The following is a 14,159-nucleotide window of genomic DNA, read 5'->3' as shown; positions in this document are numbered from 1 at the left end:
ATTTTAATTATTCAAAAATCGTGAGATGCGGTCGTCACATTTTCTTTATCGTGCCACCGTTTCGATCTTTATTGAGATCATCTTCAGGGCCTGGGATTTACAAACATTGTTCACATATTACAATTACATTTTGGATGTGGAAAAGTGAATTTATACAATGCAAAATATTTGTTTTATATTCAATCAAAGTATCTCTACTCACTCAAAGTGTTTGTTTTCTGTGTAATTGTGCCATTCTTGTGCCAATATATTTTAAAATAGTTCGGTATAAAAAGATTAAATTTAAAAAAAAATATAGATTTCGTCTTAACTAGAGCTTCAACAACATCTCATCATCAATGGTGAGTTTTTCATTTTTTGATTAGTAATTCTATCACAATCTTATCGTATAAATAAAATATGATGATTTGTTTTCATTTTTATCAATTTTATTAATTTTCCACCGTAGTATGATATTGTACAACTATAATCTATCAGAAAAATTGCAATATCATCATTTAAAATAAAACAACAATTGTCCAAATATCATAGACCAATCCAAATAAGGCCCAATAATTTTTTTATTACATACAAGTAATAAAGTGGGATTAGCAAAAAGTGCTGAGGAAGATGATCTAACAACCATTCACACCTCATTCACTGTTGTTCATCTTTACTATTCTTCATCTCAGTTAGAATTGTGTCAATTTCTTCCCTTGACTGGTTTTTTCTTACCAGTTCTTCTTCTGGCCCTTACCTCCCAAAGTTGTGGACATACGGGAAGTGATATGGACCTTGTCGAAAGTTTAAATTTTATAATGATCATTGAGTTATTGCACGCTACACACAAATATGATCAACGGTACTTAACTTAGATGGTAGAAGTGATAGTTGAGCACGACATGACAAATGTTCTGAGATACTTAGCAAGTTACTTGAATTTTTTTTAGGTGCAAAACATTTGCTTTTCCATTAGTCCTAGACCAGTAACTCTGAAAAGACGAAAATCTGGAAGAGTAAAGGACTCAAGCAGTATTTTATATGAAGTGAAAGAATACACAAAAATAGAGGAGACAAATTGAATAATAAGAAAACTAAATTTCGTTATATGTACAAAGGAGAACCAAAATAACAAGTCAGGAGTGCAATTTTGCCTATTAATGAGAACAATTGTAACATATTTTAATTTCAAAAATAAAAAATAAAACTATAAATAAAACAAGTTTTTTAGATTAGACAAGTCTATAAAAATGTTAAAATGTGTGGTGGTTAGTTACCGTTAATCGATAATAATTCAGAAATCGTGAGATGCGGTCTGGTGTGATGTAGGTAGGGCACTCTCAACACGGCACGCAAGAATGGCACAATTACACAGAAGACAAACACTTTGAGCCCTGAAGATGATCTCAATGAAGATCGAAACGTTGGTACGATAAAGAAAATGTTTTCTGGTACCTTAAACACACCAGTCCGCATCTCACGATTTCTGAATAATTAAAAAAAATTTAAAAATGATTTTTAGTCAAAATATGAGAAGAACTGTGGTTTACAATTTTGCAATAGTCACTTGGTCTTCAAATGCCTGTAATTTCCAATTTTCTTTCTAAAGACAGGCAATTGTTTTTTTTTTTTAAGTATTGAAAATAGCATTAGCTATGCTCGAAGGCGCGAAGAGATTGCTCATCATAGAGCGTAGGTGTACTCGCAAAAGTACCACGTACAGACCATTAGTTTTAATAGGTGCGCTCCAAATTTGAGATCCGGCTCGGGACTCCAGCCTCGTAAGACTTTTCAGATGCTATTTTCTAGGAGATCCTTTGGCACGCTCGTGGGTACAAATAAAAATTACAACGAAGTGGCCATCTATTTATTAAGTTAAAAACAACCTTTGCCAACGGGCTGCAACTGCGTAACTCTGTACAAATTACAGGGATAATGACTACGGTGACTTCATCCCAGGCTCGGTGTGACCTGACTTCAATATTATTTCACAACGCACGTCTTGAACGTCCCTGTTATGAATAGCATTTATCCGTTTAAACAATTAAACTTGTCAATATTGACCATTTTAAAAAAATGTTCCGACGGTACATTTCTATAAATAAACTTCAAAACTATTACAAGGACAATTGGTACAAAAAGGAGAATTAGTTATTTTCTATAAAGACCACAATATAATTTTATGAGGGTTGTAATGATTTGTTCAAAAATTACACTCGACCATTTGAACTGAAACTACAACTGCAATTTAGCTGCTTGAATTACCTATTTAAAAGACCGAAGTTATTTAGAGAAAGCAATCCTTGAGAACGTTATTAATGATCAAATATTGTTCAGGTCAATATGTAGTACTATATCTGAGATCAATGTCTATATTAGAGACGTGACTTGAACATGTATCCTTTAAGGCTGGCCTAATAATTCTACAGTCGGGTTCGTTTCCATATCAACAGATTGCTTGAACTTAGAAATTAAAATATTTGTTTGTATAATAACAAACGATTGGAGTTTAATTAGAAACTACTCAACCATTAGTTCTCATATTGTAAGGTTATTAACTTAATGATCCTTAATAACTCTATTCCAATTCGAGGGCCAATACTTCACCTTGTACCTATTGTAAATCTTTATTGGAATTACAAACGAGATTAACGTAAAAACAGCAATTCTTAAAAGACGGTTAGCTATTATAAAAATCACGCAAAAATGTTTTATAATTTAAATTCTTGCCCAATAAGCAGTATAGCGTTCTCAACGGTTTAGCCCAGTTATACGAAAAAAGTCACTGCTAAATTTTTTTCTAAAATTCACAAAGCCTGAAAATGAAAGTAGGACTTTTCTACATTTGGTGAAATCTCGGTCATTGTAAAAAACGAGCTAGGTGTTTAACGATGCAAAATTAATTTTTAATGCATGTTCATGTCTTTAACATGTTGGTAGTGATCCTCCATTACATGATATTGATCGACAGGTTTATGAATATTTGTTATCTATGAATAACCATTTCTTAGCTAGATATTTTTCTCTGGTTATTTATCCGTGCTTGGGGTACATAAAACAACGATTCTCATCTTCAAGTACCTCCGTTTCAAGTCTGTCAGCCATTTACTTCCCCAAGAACAGCTTTCGTGAACTTCAACCCATTCTAAGCAAATTTTAATTTCCTTCAACTTCCTCAAAACATTCTGTGTCACACTAATGGTTCCGGTAAGCCTGTTATGGTTCTCGAAAATTTGATAAGCACATTTTACTGTTTGTTCTCAGCAGCATTGTTTCCTAGTTTCACAGTCAAGAACTTCAAATATGTGTTTACTCAAGCTGTTATTATTTATGGTGCGTACTGCAACAAAATTCCTTGGGTAAGTCACACAATCACGTCCAAACTTTCTTATCCTACTTCCATCAGTGAATAATTCTATCGTTGGGCGATGAGATGGAAACAATTTTTTTAAATTGTTTCTGTTTTTGGAATTTCACTGTTATACTCTAGACAAAACCGTTTTCAGCTTGTTGTTAATGTTTTCTTGGATTTTCACCAGCTCTCTAACGCTTTCACCTGTAAGTATAACCTCCAGCAGGATCCTGCTTCCAATGTATCCTTCTTTTCGGTTTAATCATACGAAATGGTTCTTTGTATTCTTTTAAATTTTGTCATATTGCTCTGCCCTCTTGACACATATTTACGATTATAGTGTTAGTAGTTATTATATTTACACGCCTATAGTGCCCAGTCTGCATCTTCTGAGTTCTTAACATATCTATCAACTAGGAGGCATTGTCGCATATTATCTGAATGTGAATATTCTCAGTTCGTCTTTGGTCAAACCAGATACCTACGATTGTCAGATACGAGGTCAGACCTCGGTCTTATCCTTCCAGCTGCCGAGGTTGGGCTCCTGGAGCTGCCAACAGCTAGGTGATTTCAGGCCCTAAAGCAATTATTTTCTAAAACCAAACCCATTTATTCTCTCCTTCACTATTAAATTCATCCTTTCTTATTTACATACAATTCGGTCTGTTAGAGTCGATGGGGGACTCTCCATTCGCCATCGACCGTCTTATACTACTCATTCCCGCCAATAAATACATTCACTCTCAACACACGTTAGGGACACAAAACAAAAAAAAATCAGTTTTGGTCCAACAGTGACACATGACCTATCTTAATCAGGTGGGGATGGCTCCTATTCTTCGAGTCAGATCCCCCGAGCCCGACCTATCGACATTGCTCTTGATACGGCAGATCTTCTCTGTGCGGTGGTCGCTGCCATTTTATTTTAATCATGTTTTTTTTGCATTTTAGAGTCAGAAGGTTGTGGTTACGTCCGGAGTTTGGGCCTCGTCAGTATTTTTGTTCCTCCCCAGACCTGTGAGTCCGGGTATCCAGACGATATTTTCAGATTGTGTGCGTTGTGTAATTTCAGATATAAGTTATTTTCTAATTTTACAAACTTAGATAGTTCTTAGTGGACATTTAACGATATGTACTTTATTTATTTTGGAATCACTACAAACGTTTTATGTGGATTTTCAGATATCCAGTTATGTAATAGATTTTTCTTAATGTTTAAAAAAATTATTGTACAGTATTGTATTGTGTTTACTTTTTAACGATTTATCGGTTTCAAAAAATAACATGTAATGTAACATAACTAGAATAAATGTTTATTCCATGGTAATTACATATTGTATGTACAAAAATACAATCAGAGAATTTCGTCAAGAGACATGGCATAAGAAAATAAACCATTAACTAATGTGCTTACTTTTTGCGGGAGTTCGAAAATCATTCCCAGGGTATTTTTGCTAAATGAAATGCCATTTGTAAGTACGTCTAAAGTGGTGGAGCTCCAGGGTATTAGATATTGTCCATATCTATAGATTGCCGATGTCTCGCCCTCTTATATGCAGACGGTCACTATAATAATTAATTTTCCTAGTTAGGTCCGTGGGGTACTTTATAATCCGCCACAGATCCATTCACGCAAATAAATACATTCGCACCATAGGAGAGATAAATACCCCGTGTTAGGTTATAAACGACAATATACTAATTAACCATCGTTATTTTACTGCTGGGCATTCATAAAAACATTTTCAATATATCTTTAGGCAGTCAACACCAAAGTCTTGTCCTGCATTGTCAACTTTTAATGATTCACAAGGTTTACAAATATAGTCATCATTAAAATAATATTAAAAATTTTGCCATCTGATTTTAGTTTAAATTTTTTTTTATGGGTTCGAAAAAAGTAAATATTTATGCCCATTATTGTTTCGATTTACCACTTTTTTCTTTGGGCTAGACTACTTTCTCTTTTTTGCAAATCATAATTGTCGATTTCTCTAGATTTACCTCTAAATCCAAGATTTATTAAATATATATATATATATATATATGTGTGTGTGTGTGTGTGTGTGTGTGTGAGAGAGAGAGAGAGAGAGAGAGAGAGAGAGTGTGTGTGTGTGTGTGTGTGTGTGTGTGAGAGAGAGAGAGAGAGAGAGAGAGAGAGTGTGTGTGTGTGTGTGTGTGTCTATTTATACTTATTTGCAGAGAGAGCGCATTTTCCACAACAAGGACATTATAATCATTTATATTTCAAATTATCACACCACACTAACATCATATAAGTCATTTAAGTATAGGGAGAACAAGACCGGGATCGGAAGACAGCCTTGTTCAACCCTGTTAAGTATTTCGAAGTACTCTATCCAACACTACACACTACTGGCTGAGTATTCAAATATATTTCTTATTATTATGTTTAAGAACTTTTTGAGGGACTTTGTATAATGTCAAAATTCGTACGTACGTTATAAATTACGTTTTGCCGTATTTTAAAGTGCACAAGAAAACAAACAAATCAATAACAAATTTTGTAATTAATACAATATTACAAAAATAGATAACAGTTGGTTCGTTTCATAACTTTTTGGCCGGCCTATCCTTGTTGTTATGGTCAATCTCACACGTTTCCACCTGAAGATGGCCAATAATCCAAAACATGCCATAGGCAGATCAAAATGATCGAAAACTATCCAACTACTGGACTTGGATAACATGCCAAAGATCTCTTGAGGAAATTTTATTTATCCATTGATATAATATAAATATGTTTGTAATTTTAGAATTAATGATTGATAAAATTTGGTTTAAAAAATGGTATTAAAGGTCTGTTAATAGTGGATCAAGATAATAATTGAACAAAACATAATTGACCCAATTCTGTTGATTTTAATTTTAAATTGCAAAAATTTACATGTAATAATTGGAGGCTTAAAGTATAATATATGTACTTTTTTATGAATATTAAAAGACAGTCGTTTAATCTTTAAAAATTGTTCGAGGACTTTTAAAGGCAGAGATCAATTAAATATTATGTAACCTTGAGAATGTCTGTAATGTTCAAATTTTTCATGATGTCAGGTCGTTCGCGAGTAATTAATGATAACCTTTTAGGATCCGCCTCCACGTTATCTGCCTGATCTGTCTGGCGTGCCGAACGTAACATAAACTATTACATTTCCACCGTGTACGGTGAACCCGTAATAACCCGATTTGTCAAAGAGAATTGGATTTTAACTTGTAATATGAGTGTAACTTCCTGATCGTTCCGTTTCATAATCGTATTCAAATTGACGTACCTGATGACTACTATCTTTACTATGACTGGATGACTTGAATGGAGAAGTGACGTTCCAGGCGGATTTACAATCGAGTTACTCATCCGATACGCAAGGGTTTAGTCAGTTTAATGACGTCGCCTGTTATACTGGTTCTCGATGAGCAAAGAGTTATTTTTACGGAACAGCTATCAGGCTTCGAGTTCAAGGGCAGAATTACTCGCCACACCTAGGAATGGGTCAGTATTCTGTTATGTCTCGTGTGACGAATTGGACTGGGGCCAAGTCGGATACCGCCCACGATTTGTTCATTTGTGAAAATTTCACGGGCAGTCAAAATACAAATTCCATGTGGTGGCTCAGCCCGAGGCAATGCGCTCCCGTCGCCCTCTCTTCAAACAAATGTTAATGCATTCTAAATAACCAGGCCGGACAGTGCTGGATGGGTGTTCTTATGCTCAAATAACCGGGTAAGGAGAATTTCCCATTCAAGGCGACGTAGGTCACGTCCGTTAACAAATAGCGTTGCCCAAGCCAAGGCCCAATGATTTACCGTCCATGGTTTGGACAAAAAGAACAAGTTTCAGCCTATTTGAAAAAAGCCATTTGGCCCCCTCGTTAAAAGCTTTTTATTATTATTATTTTTTTACCATTACGAATCACCTCGGAAGTATTGCTGCACATCAGTCTTTGGATAAATTGCCGAGTTTTTCTAACTAGGAAGCCATGAAATCACCCTATAACTAATTGACCAAACTTGCTCATATTCACTTTCCTAGTGCATTATCCAATGATTTTACTCGATACTTTCAAGTTGTTCATACTTTATGTTTATAATTCAGTGTTCCAAGCCACGCGATACACTTTATTACCAGGATGCGAACAGAAATTAAAAAAAGAACGTTTAAATAATAATCCGCCTATTTTTCATCAAATACCGGCCTACAATAAATTTTTGTTTCATTCAACTAATATTTTTCAAGGTTGATCGACTTTTTCCATTTTCGCTCTTTTGAATTATCATGCCCCCGTTAAGGTTTTTACTATATTTTAATTTAATTTTAAAAAAATGATTTTCCAATGCCACGTAATAAAATCATTATGTTCGGAAATATTTATTATATACTTAAAAAACCCGATTGATGACCATAGATTTTTATACTTGCCAATCCATACTGATTTTTCTCGTGCATAATTCAATAATTATATACTATACCTTTCATGTTGTTTATCCTTCTGATTAACGTTCTGAGTCCCAAGTCACGCGATATTCTTTATTTGGAGAACGAATGATTATGAAATGAATGAAAAATGCTTTATTCGATTAGTTGTAATGTTGTCAATGTTGGTATGTTTTGAGATGTTTTCAGAAGTATGAAAGGCGACGGGGCTGTATAATTTTCATCGGATTTATCCTGTAAGCTTATCTTTTTAAATATTTCATTTACAGCTGACAATTACCGGAGCAAATTTGTAAAAAGGTTCTGTCGAACGATTATAAAATGATGTTTAACAAATGCTAATCCACCTATTTTTCATTTAACAACAACGTCTGTATTTCGGTCGCCGTCTATCCTCATGGTCTGCTCACGTTGGGCGTTTTTTACTTTTCAAAATAATTCTTTTTTAAATAATATAAATAAAGGGATGCAGAGAAAAGAAAGAAAAAGAATGAGAGACACAGACGAGAGAAAGAAAGAAAAGAGAGAGAAAGAGAGAGTGAGAGAGAGAAAGTAATTAAGAGAGGGGTAAAAAAATATAAATATATAATGTATATATATCNACTATATATATATATATATATATATATTAATATTTAAAACATATATAGGATAAAAACCTTAAAAGACGAAAAATTGGCAAAATATAGCTCATATGCTCAATACCGTGCTTTTTTCGCAATACTCAATCAATCTAACACACCTTGGTGATTTTTATATTATATTTTATTCAATCTACATTGTTCATTTGGCTAACTCATTTGGTTATTATGGCAAAGAGTGAAAATTATATAATAAAATGAAGAAAGAGAAAACAAATAAATTTAAATAATTATATAATTTTTTTTTTAAATGTAACTTATATAGTCCAATGTTTTAGAGAAAAATGAGTGTCACAATGTTTCGGAAACACAATAAATAACAGATAAACATAATTAACACAACAAACATACAATAAACATAATTTTTATACAATAAACCTAAATTGTTTTGCATCATTGTTAAACATGCTTATTGAAGAATTGAGGGAGCTTCTTTTTCTGTTTTATGGATAGTTTAATTCTTCATATTCATAGTCCTTTTGAAGGGGGTTAATTCAATTTTCAATCTCCTGCGATGTTTCTTCATCCTGTGCCATTTCCAATACATTTTTATATCCGGAAATTATTTTAATGACGACCTGATTTAAGTTAATTTTGAGAGCGAGATTTTGAATTTTTTCAATTAAAATGCATGATGGCACATACCGAAAATTGTAATAATTTTAAACGCCATCAAAAAGGCCAATAAATAAGAAAAATTTGCGAGTAAGTAACAAAAAGACTTAATTGTGGAAAATGTCTTTATTCTCAACCAATTGGCTCAATTAATTGAGTTTTATTAAATCTTAAATCTAAATATGTCAATTTTATAATATTAATACAATGGTGCCTTTAGTTTATACTTACATCTTATAAACTCTTATTTACTCAGGCCCAGTGCTAGGTTTTTTAGATCTTGTAGGACTAAGTCCACACGAGTTCAAAAGGTTTGGCATTCCAAATTACCGTAGGATTGATGAATTGACCGTATACTACACTGGTTCTATGGATAGATAAAGAGCTTATTTAGTGATGATGATGATGATTTATACTAGGAAGTGAGAGTTTTTGTTCCACAAGCCTGCAGCCTTGTAGTTTATTGTACTTCCAAAGTTGCTTAGTTCAGTGCAATCAGCTCAATCCTTCTCCAAAGAAGCACTAGATCATTGTCTGTCGATGCTACAATTCCTTTCCTTGTCTTTTCTTTGTATCTCAGGTGTCTCCATTGAGCGGATGCTTCGCATTCGAAGATGATATTTGGAGGCTGTTTCTCCCTTATCATTGAATAAAATATGGAGTAATGATTGATATAAGCATGTTGTGTAGGCGTTTTCTCAGATGCCAGTGACCGGCATGACCAGTCCTGTCACTCCTCTGCGTTTAGTCCTCTCTAACTGTAGCAGTGAGTTGGCTTATTTGGGTTATTTTAGCATAATCTTACAGTCTAGCACCTCTAGAGTTTATCCATATCTTTTGCCTTTTTTGGATCCATTCTGTGTTTGTATTTTTATCCCAAGAATAGGTTCAGGAATGGTCTTGCAGGTACTCCTCTGGCTAGTGTGTCTGCCCTTTCTTTACCCGAAATTCCCTTAGTCCTTGGTACTCAAGACACCATCAGGTTTGTCAGTTTAACGTCTTTTAGACTTTTTAAGATAGAAGAGTTGATAGCATATATTTCAGTTTGAAATACCAAGGGGTACTTCCCTAATGAATTTGATTGCTCATGTTGAGGGCTTGTAACCTGATCCGGTTCCTTCATTTGTTTTGGATCTAAATATATGCCATATTGTATTCGATTTCCTCCTGAATTCTTCCTTTCCTTTTTTAGTCTGTTGAGAATTTATAGGATGTTGTAAAGCTTGTTTCTGGGATAGTGTAGTCAGTCCCCATTTCTAAGAAAGGGTATCTGATTTGATTAATTATTGTTGTGTGCCCAAAGTGTTTAATTCCCTTTCACAGTCAATTGTTTATGGAGTCTAAATGAAATTTTCCTCGCTTCTATAAATAATTGCAATGGAGTTAAGCAGTGTTTCTGGTGAAATTGACGGTGTTGTTATCATTGCTCCTAATTAGTTAATAATGATGAATTTATTGGTGAATACAGAATCACATATCCAACTATAATATTTCTGTACTTTTGATTATTAATGTTATAAATAAATGATTATTTGGAAATCGTTAAATGCGGTCTGGTGTGACGTAGGTTTTAGAAAAACATTTTCTTCATCGAGCCAACGTTTCAATCTTTACTGAGATCATTTTCAGGGCCTGGGATTTATAAACATTGTTTAATTTCTACAAATACATATAGGATGTGAAAAAAGAGAGTAAAGCAACATATCTAAGATTGCAAAAAAAAAATCCTACAGCACTGGCTACCCACCATTTTGAACACAAACAACATTTCGACTTCAACAATCCAAAAATATTACACACAGAACAAAACAAACATAAACGTAACTTTTTAGAAATGGTTTACATCAACAGGGATAAACGCAGCATCAATTACAGAACATGTAACATGTAAACTCAGCCGCAGATACGCTAATATCATTAATCAAATTCAATGTCGATAACATACATATTTCATCATCACATCACACAAAACATATAATATAACATAAAACAATCATCACATTCCACACATCAAACATTACTACATAGTCTAATTCTTCAACAATTTGGCTTTCCTTTCGCTAATTATCCCCTCTATATAATCCTGAAAGGATAATCAGGCCGAACCATTACCCATTTTTCCCATTGTCGGCTCCTTTCGCCTCAAAGAAGCCGACTCCTCATATAAAAATATCTTTCTGTCCCGACTTCCTTCCCCACCCCTTCAAAATCCTACGTAAAAAAAATAAAACATTAATATAACAACAAATAACATTAATAACATAAAACATTAATATCTCACTTGCACTCTCTTCACGACACACAAGAAGACACATCTTCACAGAAAACAAACACTTTGATTGAGCACAAATACTTTGATTGAATTTAAAATTTCTAGCACTGTATAAATTCATTTTTTCACATCCTACATGTATTTATAAATTTCAACAATGTTTATAAATCTCAGGCTCTGAAGATGATCTCAATAAAGATCGAAACGTTGGCACGATAAAGAAAATGTTTTTCTAAAACCTACGTCACACCAGACCGCATCTCACGATCTCCAAATAATCAGTAACTTATTATGGTAACTAAACACCTTACACACGTTATAAATAAATTTTTATTGCATACTTCGCATTTTTCTGAAGAAATTCTTTTTGATTAAACAAAGGAGAAATCTATAAATAAAATGTAGAACCATGTTTATGGAGATTTTAATATCAGTGTGACTGTTTTGTTACTTTTGTGAATTTGTGATTTTATTCAGTTAACAACTTTGAACGTTTATCAAAACGACAGTGTTATAAAAAGCTAGTTTTTAATTTAATTTAGAATAAACAGGCTCGTTTCGAAAGCTATTAAATTCCCGTTTATCACATTATATAGAGCAGAGTAAAGGATTTGAGCTTTAATGCGTGACCCATTCATTTTCAAAATGACCATTAGGCCGGCCATAAAACCGGTGCTGTTAAACGCCCTGATACCGTTTCATTATGCAATTTTCAAATTAAATCCAAATAATAAATATCATTAGTGATAGTGGCGATTCATTTGTTTTCGTGATTCGTTTGACGAAACATCGAAGGCGGTTAGTTAACTGGGATGTTATGTAAGCCGGGATGAACTACGTGATTCGCCTAAAAATATTTCCCCTTGCCAAACTTCGCCGCGGCTCGCAGACGATCTTTTCGACGAACATATTAAAAATGCATAATCACCAGAGAAATCGACTGGTTTTTGATTTTTTTCTATCTAGCCCTTTCCCAATGGCTTTGGACTATTTTGACTAACCTAGTTATCATGCTACTGACTGTTCTGCTCCTTGTCACCGTTACAATCGAATTTCAAGCCTAGTAAAATGTGACAGTTAAGAAATTTATGTTTCCTCTAATAATCATTCTTACATTGTCCAGCTATGTCGTACCATAGTCCAAATGCGTACACACCTAATTTAGTATGCCCGTCATAGTTTTACAATCTTTTGAATTTGCAAGTCCATTATTTATTTGATTGGTTATCTCCGCCCCTGTTGATTTGTTAGTTTCTACCTTTCAATATGGTTTTATCATGTAAATAGTTTGTTTTCAGTTAATTGAACTGCCAGGTTTTAAGATTTATCCTTCAGAAAGTATTTGTAAATTCAAACGTTAATGTCTTTCCAATACACCTTTAGCAAACAAATTAATTATACTTTCAAAAACTTTTAAGTGTTTTATATATTTTATTTTTTATCGATTTTATTGCTGAGATTCAATGTTGTTTGGCGTGTACACAAAACCTGTATGTTTAACTTAAGTTCTTTTAATATTAACACTGTCTTTCCTTAAAATATGATAAATTATTGATTAATAAGATATAAAAACTAAATAAAAATTGAAATTAATAATTGTAGTCGTGCTTTTTAGAAGCTTCTCAAAAGGAAAAGATTTTTAAAGATTATTTTATGTGTTGCATATGTGTGTGCGTTTTGTTCACAAAAATATATTTTAAAAAATTACGAAAATAGGTGTTGTAGGAAATTAGCTTATTTGTAAGTGTTGACTAGAAATTGTTTTCAAAAGTTATTTTTTACTTGAGAAATATTTAAAAAACCTCTAACCAACCCAAACCCTAACCCATCTTAATCTAACTTTACCCGTCCCTAACCCTAAACTAACTTAACCCTTACCCAAATCTAACCCTACCTAACCTAACCTTTCTTAAAGCCTTGTACAAACTTGTCGTTTTCGAGTATCATTTTCACGTAGTGCTGCGTTGCTTTATTCCTTGTCAAAATGTGCAACGTTAAACGAGGTTGAACGGCCAATTAGCAGAATAAGAATAGGTGCGAGCAACACACGACCAAAGTAGCTCCGTTTTGTCTACCGTCGTTGGGTTTTCCACTTTTACATTTGCTTGGACAAAAGTGTATAGAACAATTGCATCAGACACGATGTTGCTGTTTGTAAATAAATACTGAAGCCTCGCTAATGACATTCCGTTCGCTACCAGCCGAAGGGTAAGCTGAGCCCGCTTTGAAATATTTGAATCGGTTAAACTAAAAACTTAAACATATTTGTTGGTGGCCAACAGGTGTATTTGCTGGCAGGTCGCAAAGGAGCAATAACATTTTTTTTCAAAAGTAGCGATTTTAAGGCTATACAGCAACAGTACACCATCGGAGATAAGTCCCCAGAAACCACAGGGCCGAAACAACCCCAGATAGGGACTGAACGGGACCCAAGAATCTCTAACACTAATCCTTTTAAAAAATACAATACGTGCAGAGATTTATCAAGAAGGGGTTGGGGTCACCATCTACATCACTAGATACTCGTTAAATACTCTGACTTCGGATACCGTCCGAGGAGGCACCTTTCAATCAAGCCCAAGAGATGGGTACGCCAGCAGAGGAAACAAGAATCGGAAAATCCATTAGCTGGACGTCTTAATAAGTAAAAAATTTGGTATATTGACGTCTAATTATTGTTTCGTGTTCATTGAGGATTTTAGTGGTAGGTTCTGGTATAGATGTGTAAAGAATGATCAATTATGTGGACTGTAGAGATAAGAGATGTACAGATGGACATATGTGTTTAACAGTTCTTTCGAAGAAAAATGGTGAGCCGGAGTGACCCAATCGAAGCCGGGTTCAAAG

The 14,159-nt window shown here is 33.8% G+C and overlaps 1 protein-coding gene across 1 annotated transcript in view; it reads left to right on the top strand.

The window, feature by feature from the left end:
• The first annotated feature begins 264 nt into the window (after positions 1–264).
• Positions 265–14,159, top strand: part of LOC106661169 — a 40,487-nt gene continuing 26,592 nt past the window's right edge. The window contains exon 1 of the mRNA XM_024229343.1: positions 265–341. The gene's annotated coding sequence lies outside the window, so the exon portion shown is untranslated. The remainder of the gene's footprint in view (positions 342–14,159) is intronic.

Source organism: Cimex lectularius, unplaced genomic scaffold (genome assembly GCF_000648675.2).
Source record: "Cimex lectularius strain Harlan isolate CLEC.00 unplaced genomic scaffold, Clec_2.1 scaffold342, whole genome shotgun sequence".
NCBI lineage: Eukaryota > Metazoa > Arthropoda > Insecta > Hemiptera > Cimicidae > Cimex > Cimex lectularius.
Note: the sequence above shows the minus strand (reverse complement) of the source record. Positions and strands in the feature narration are given on the sequence as shown.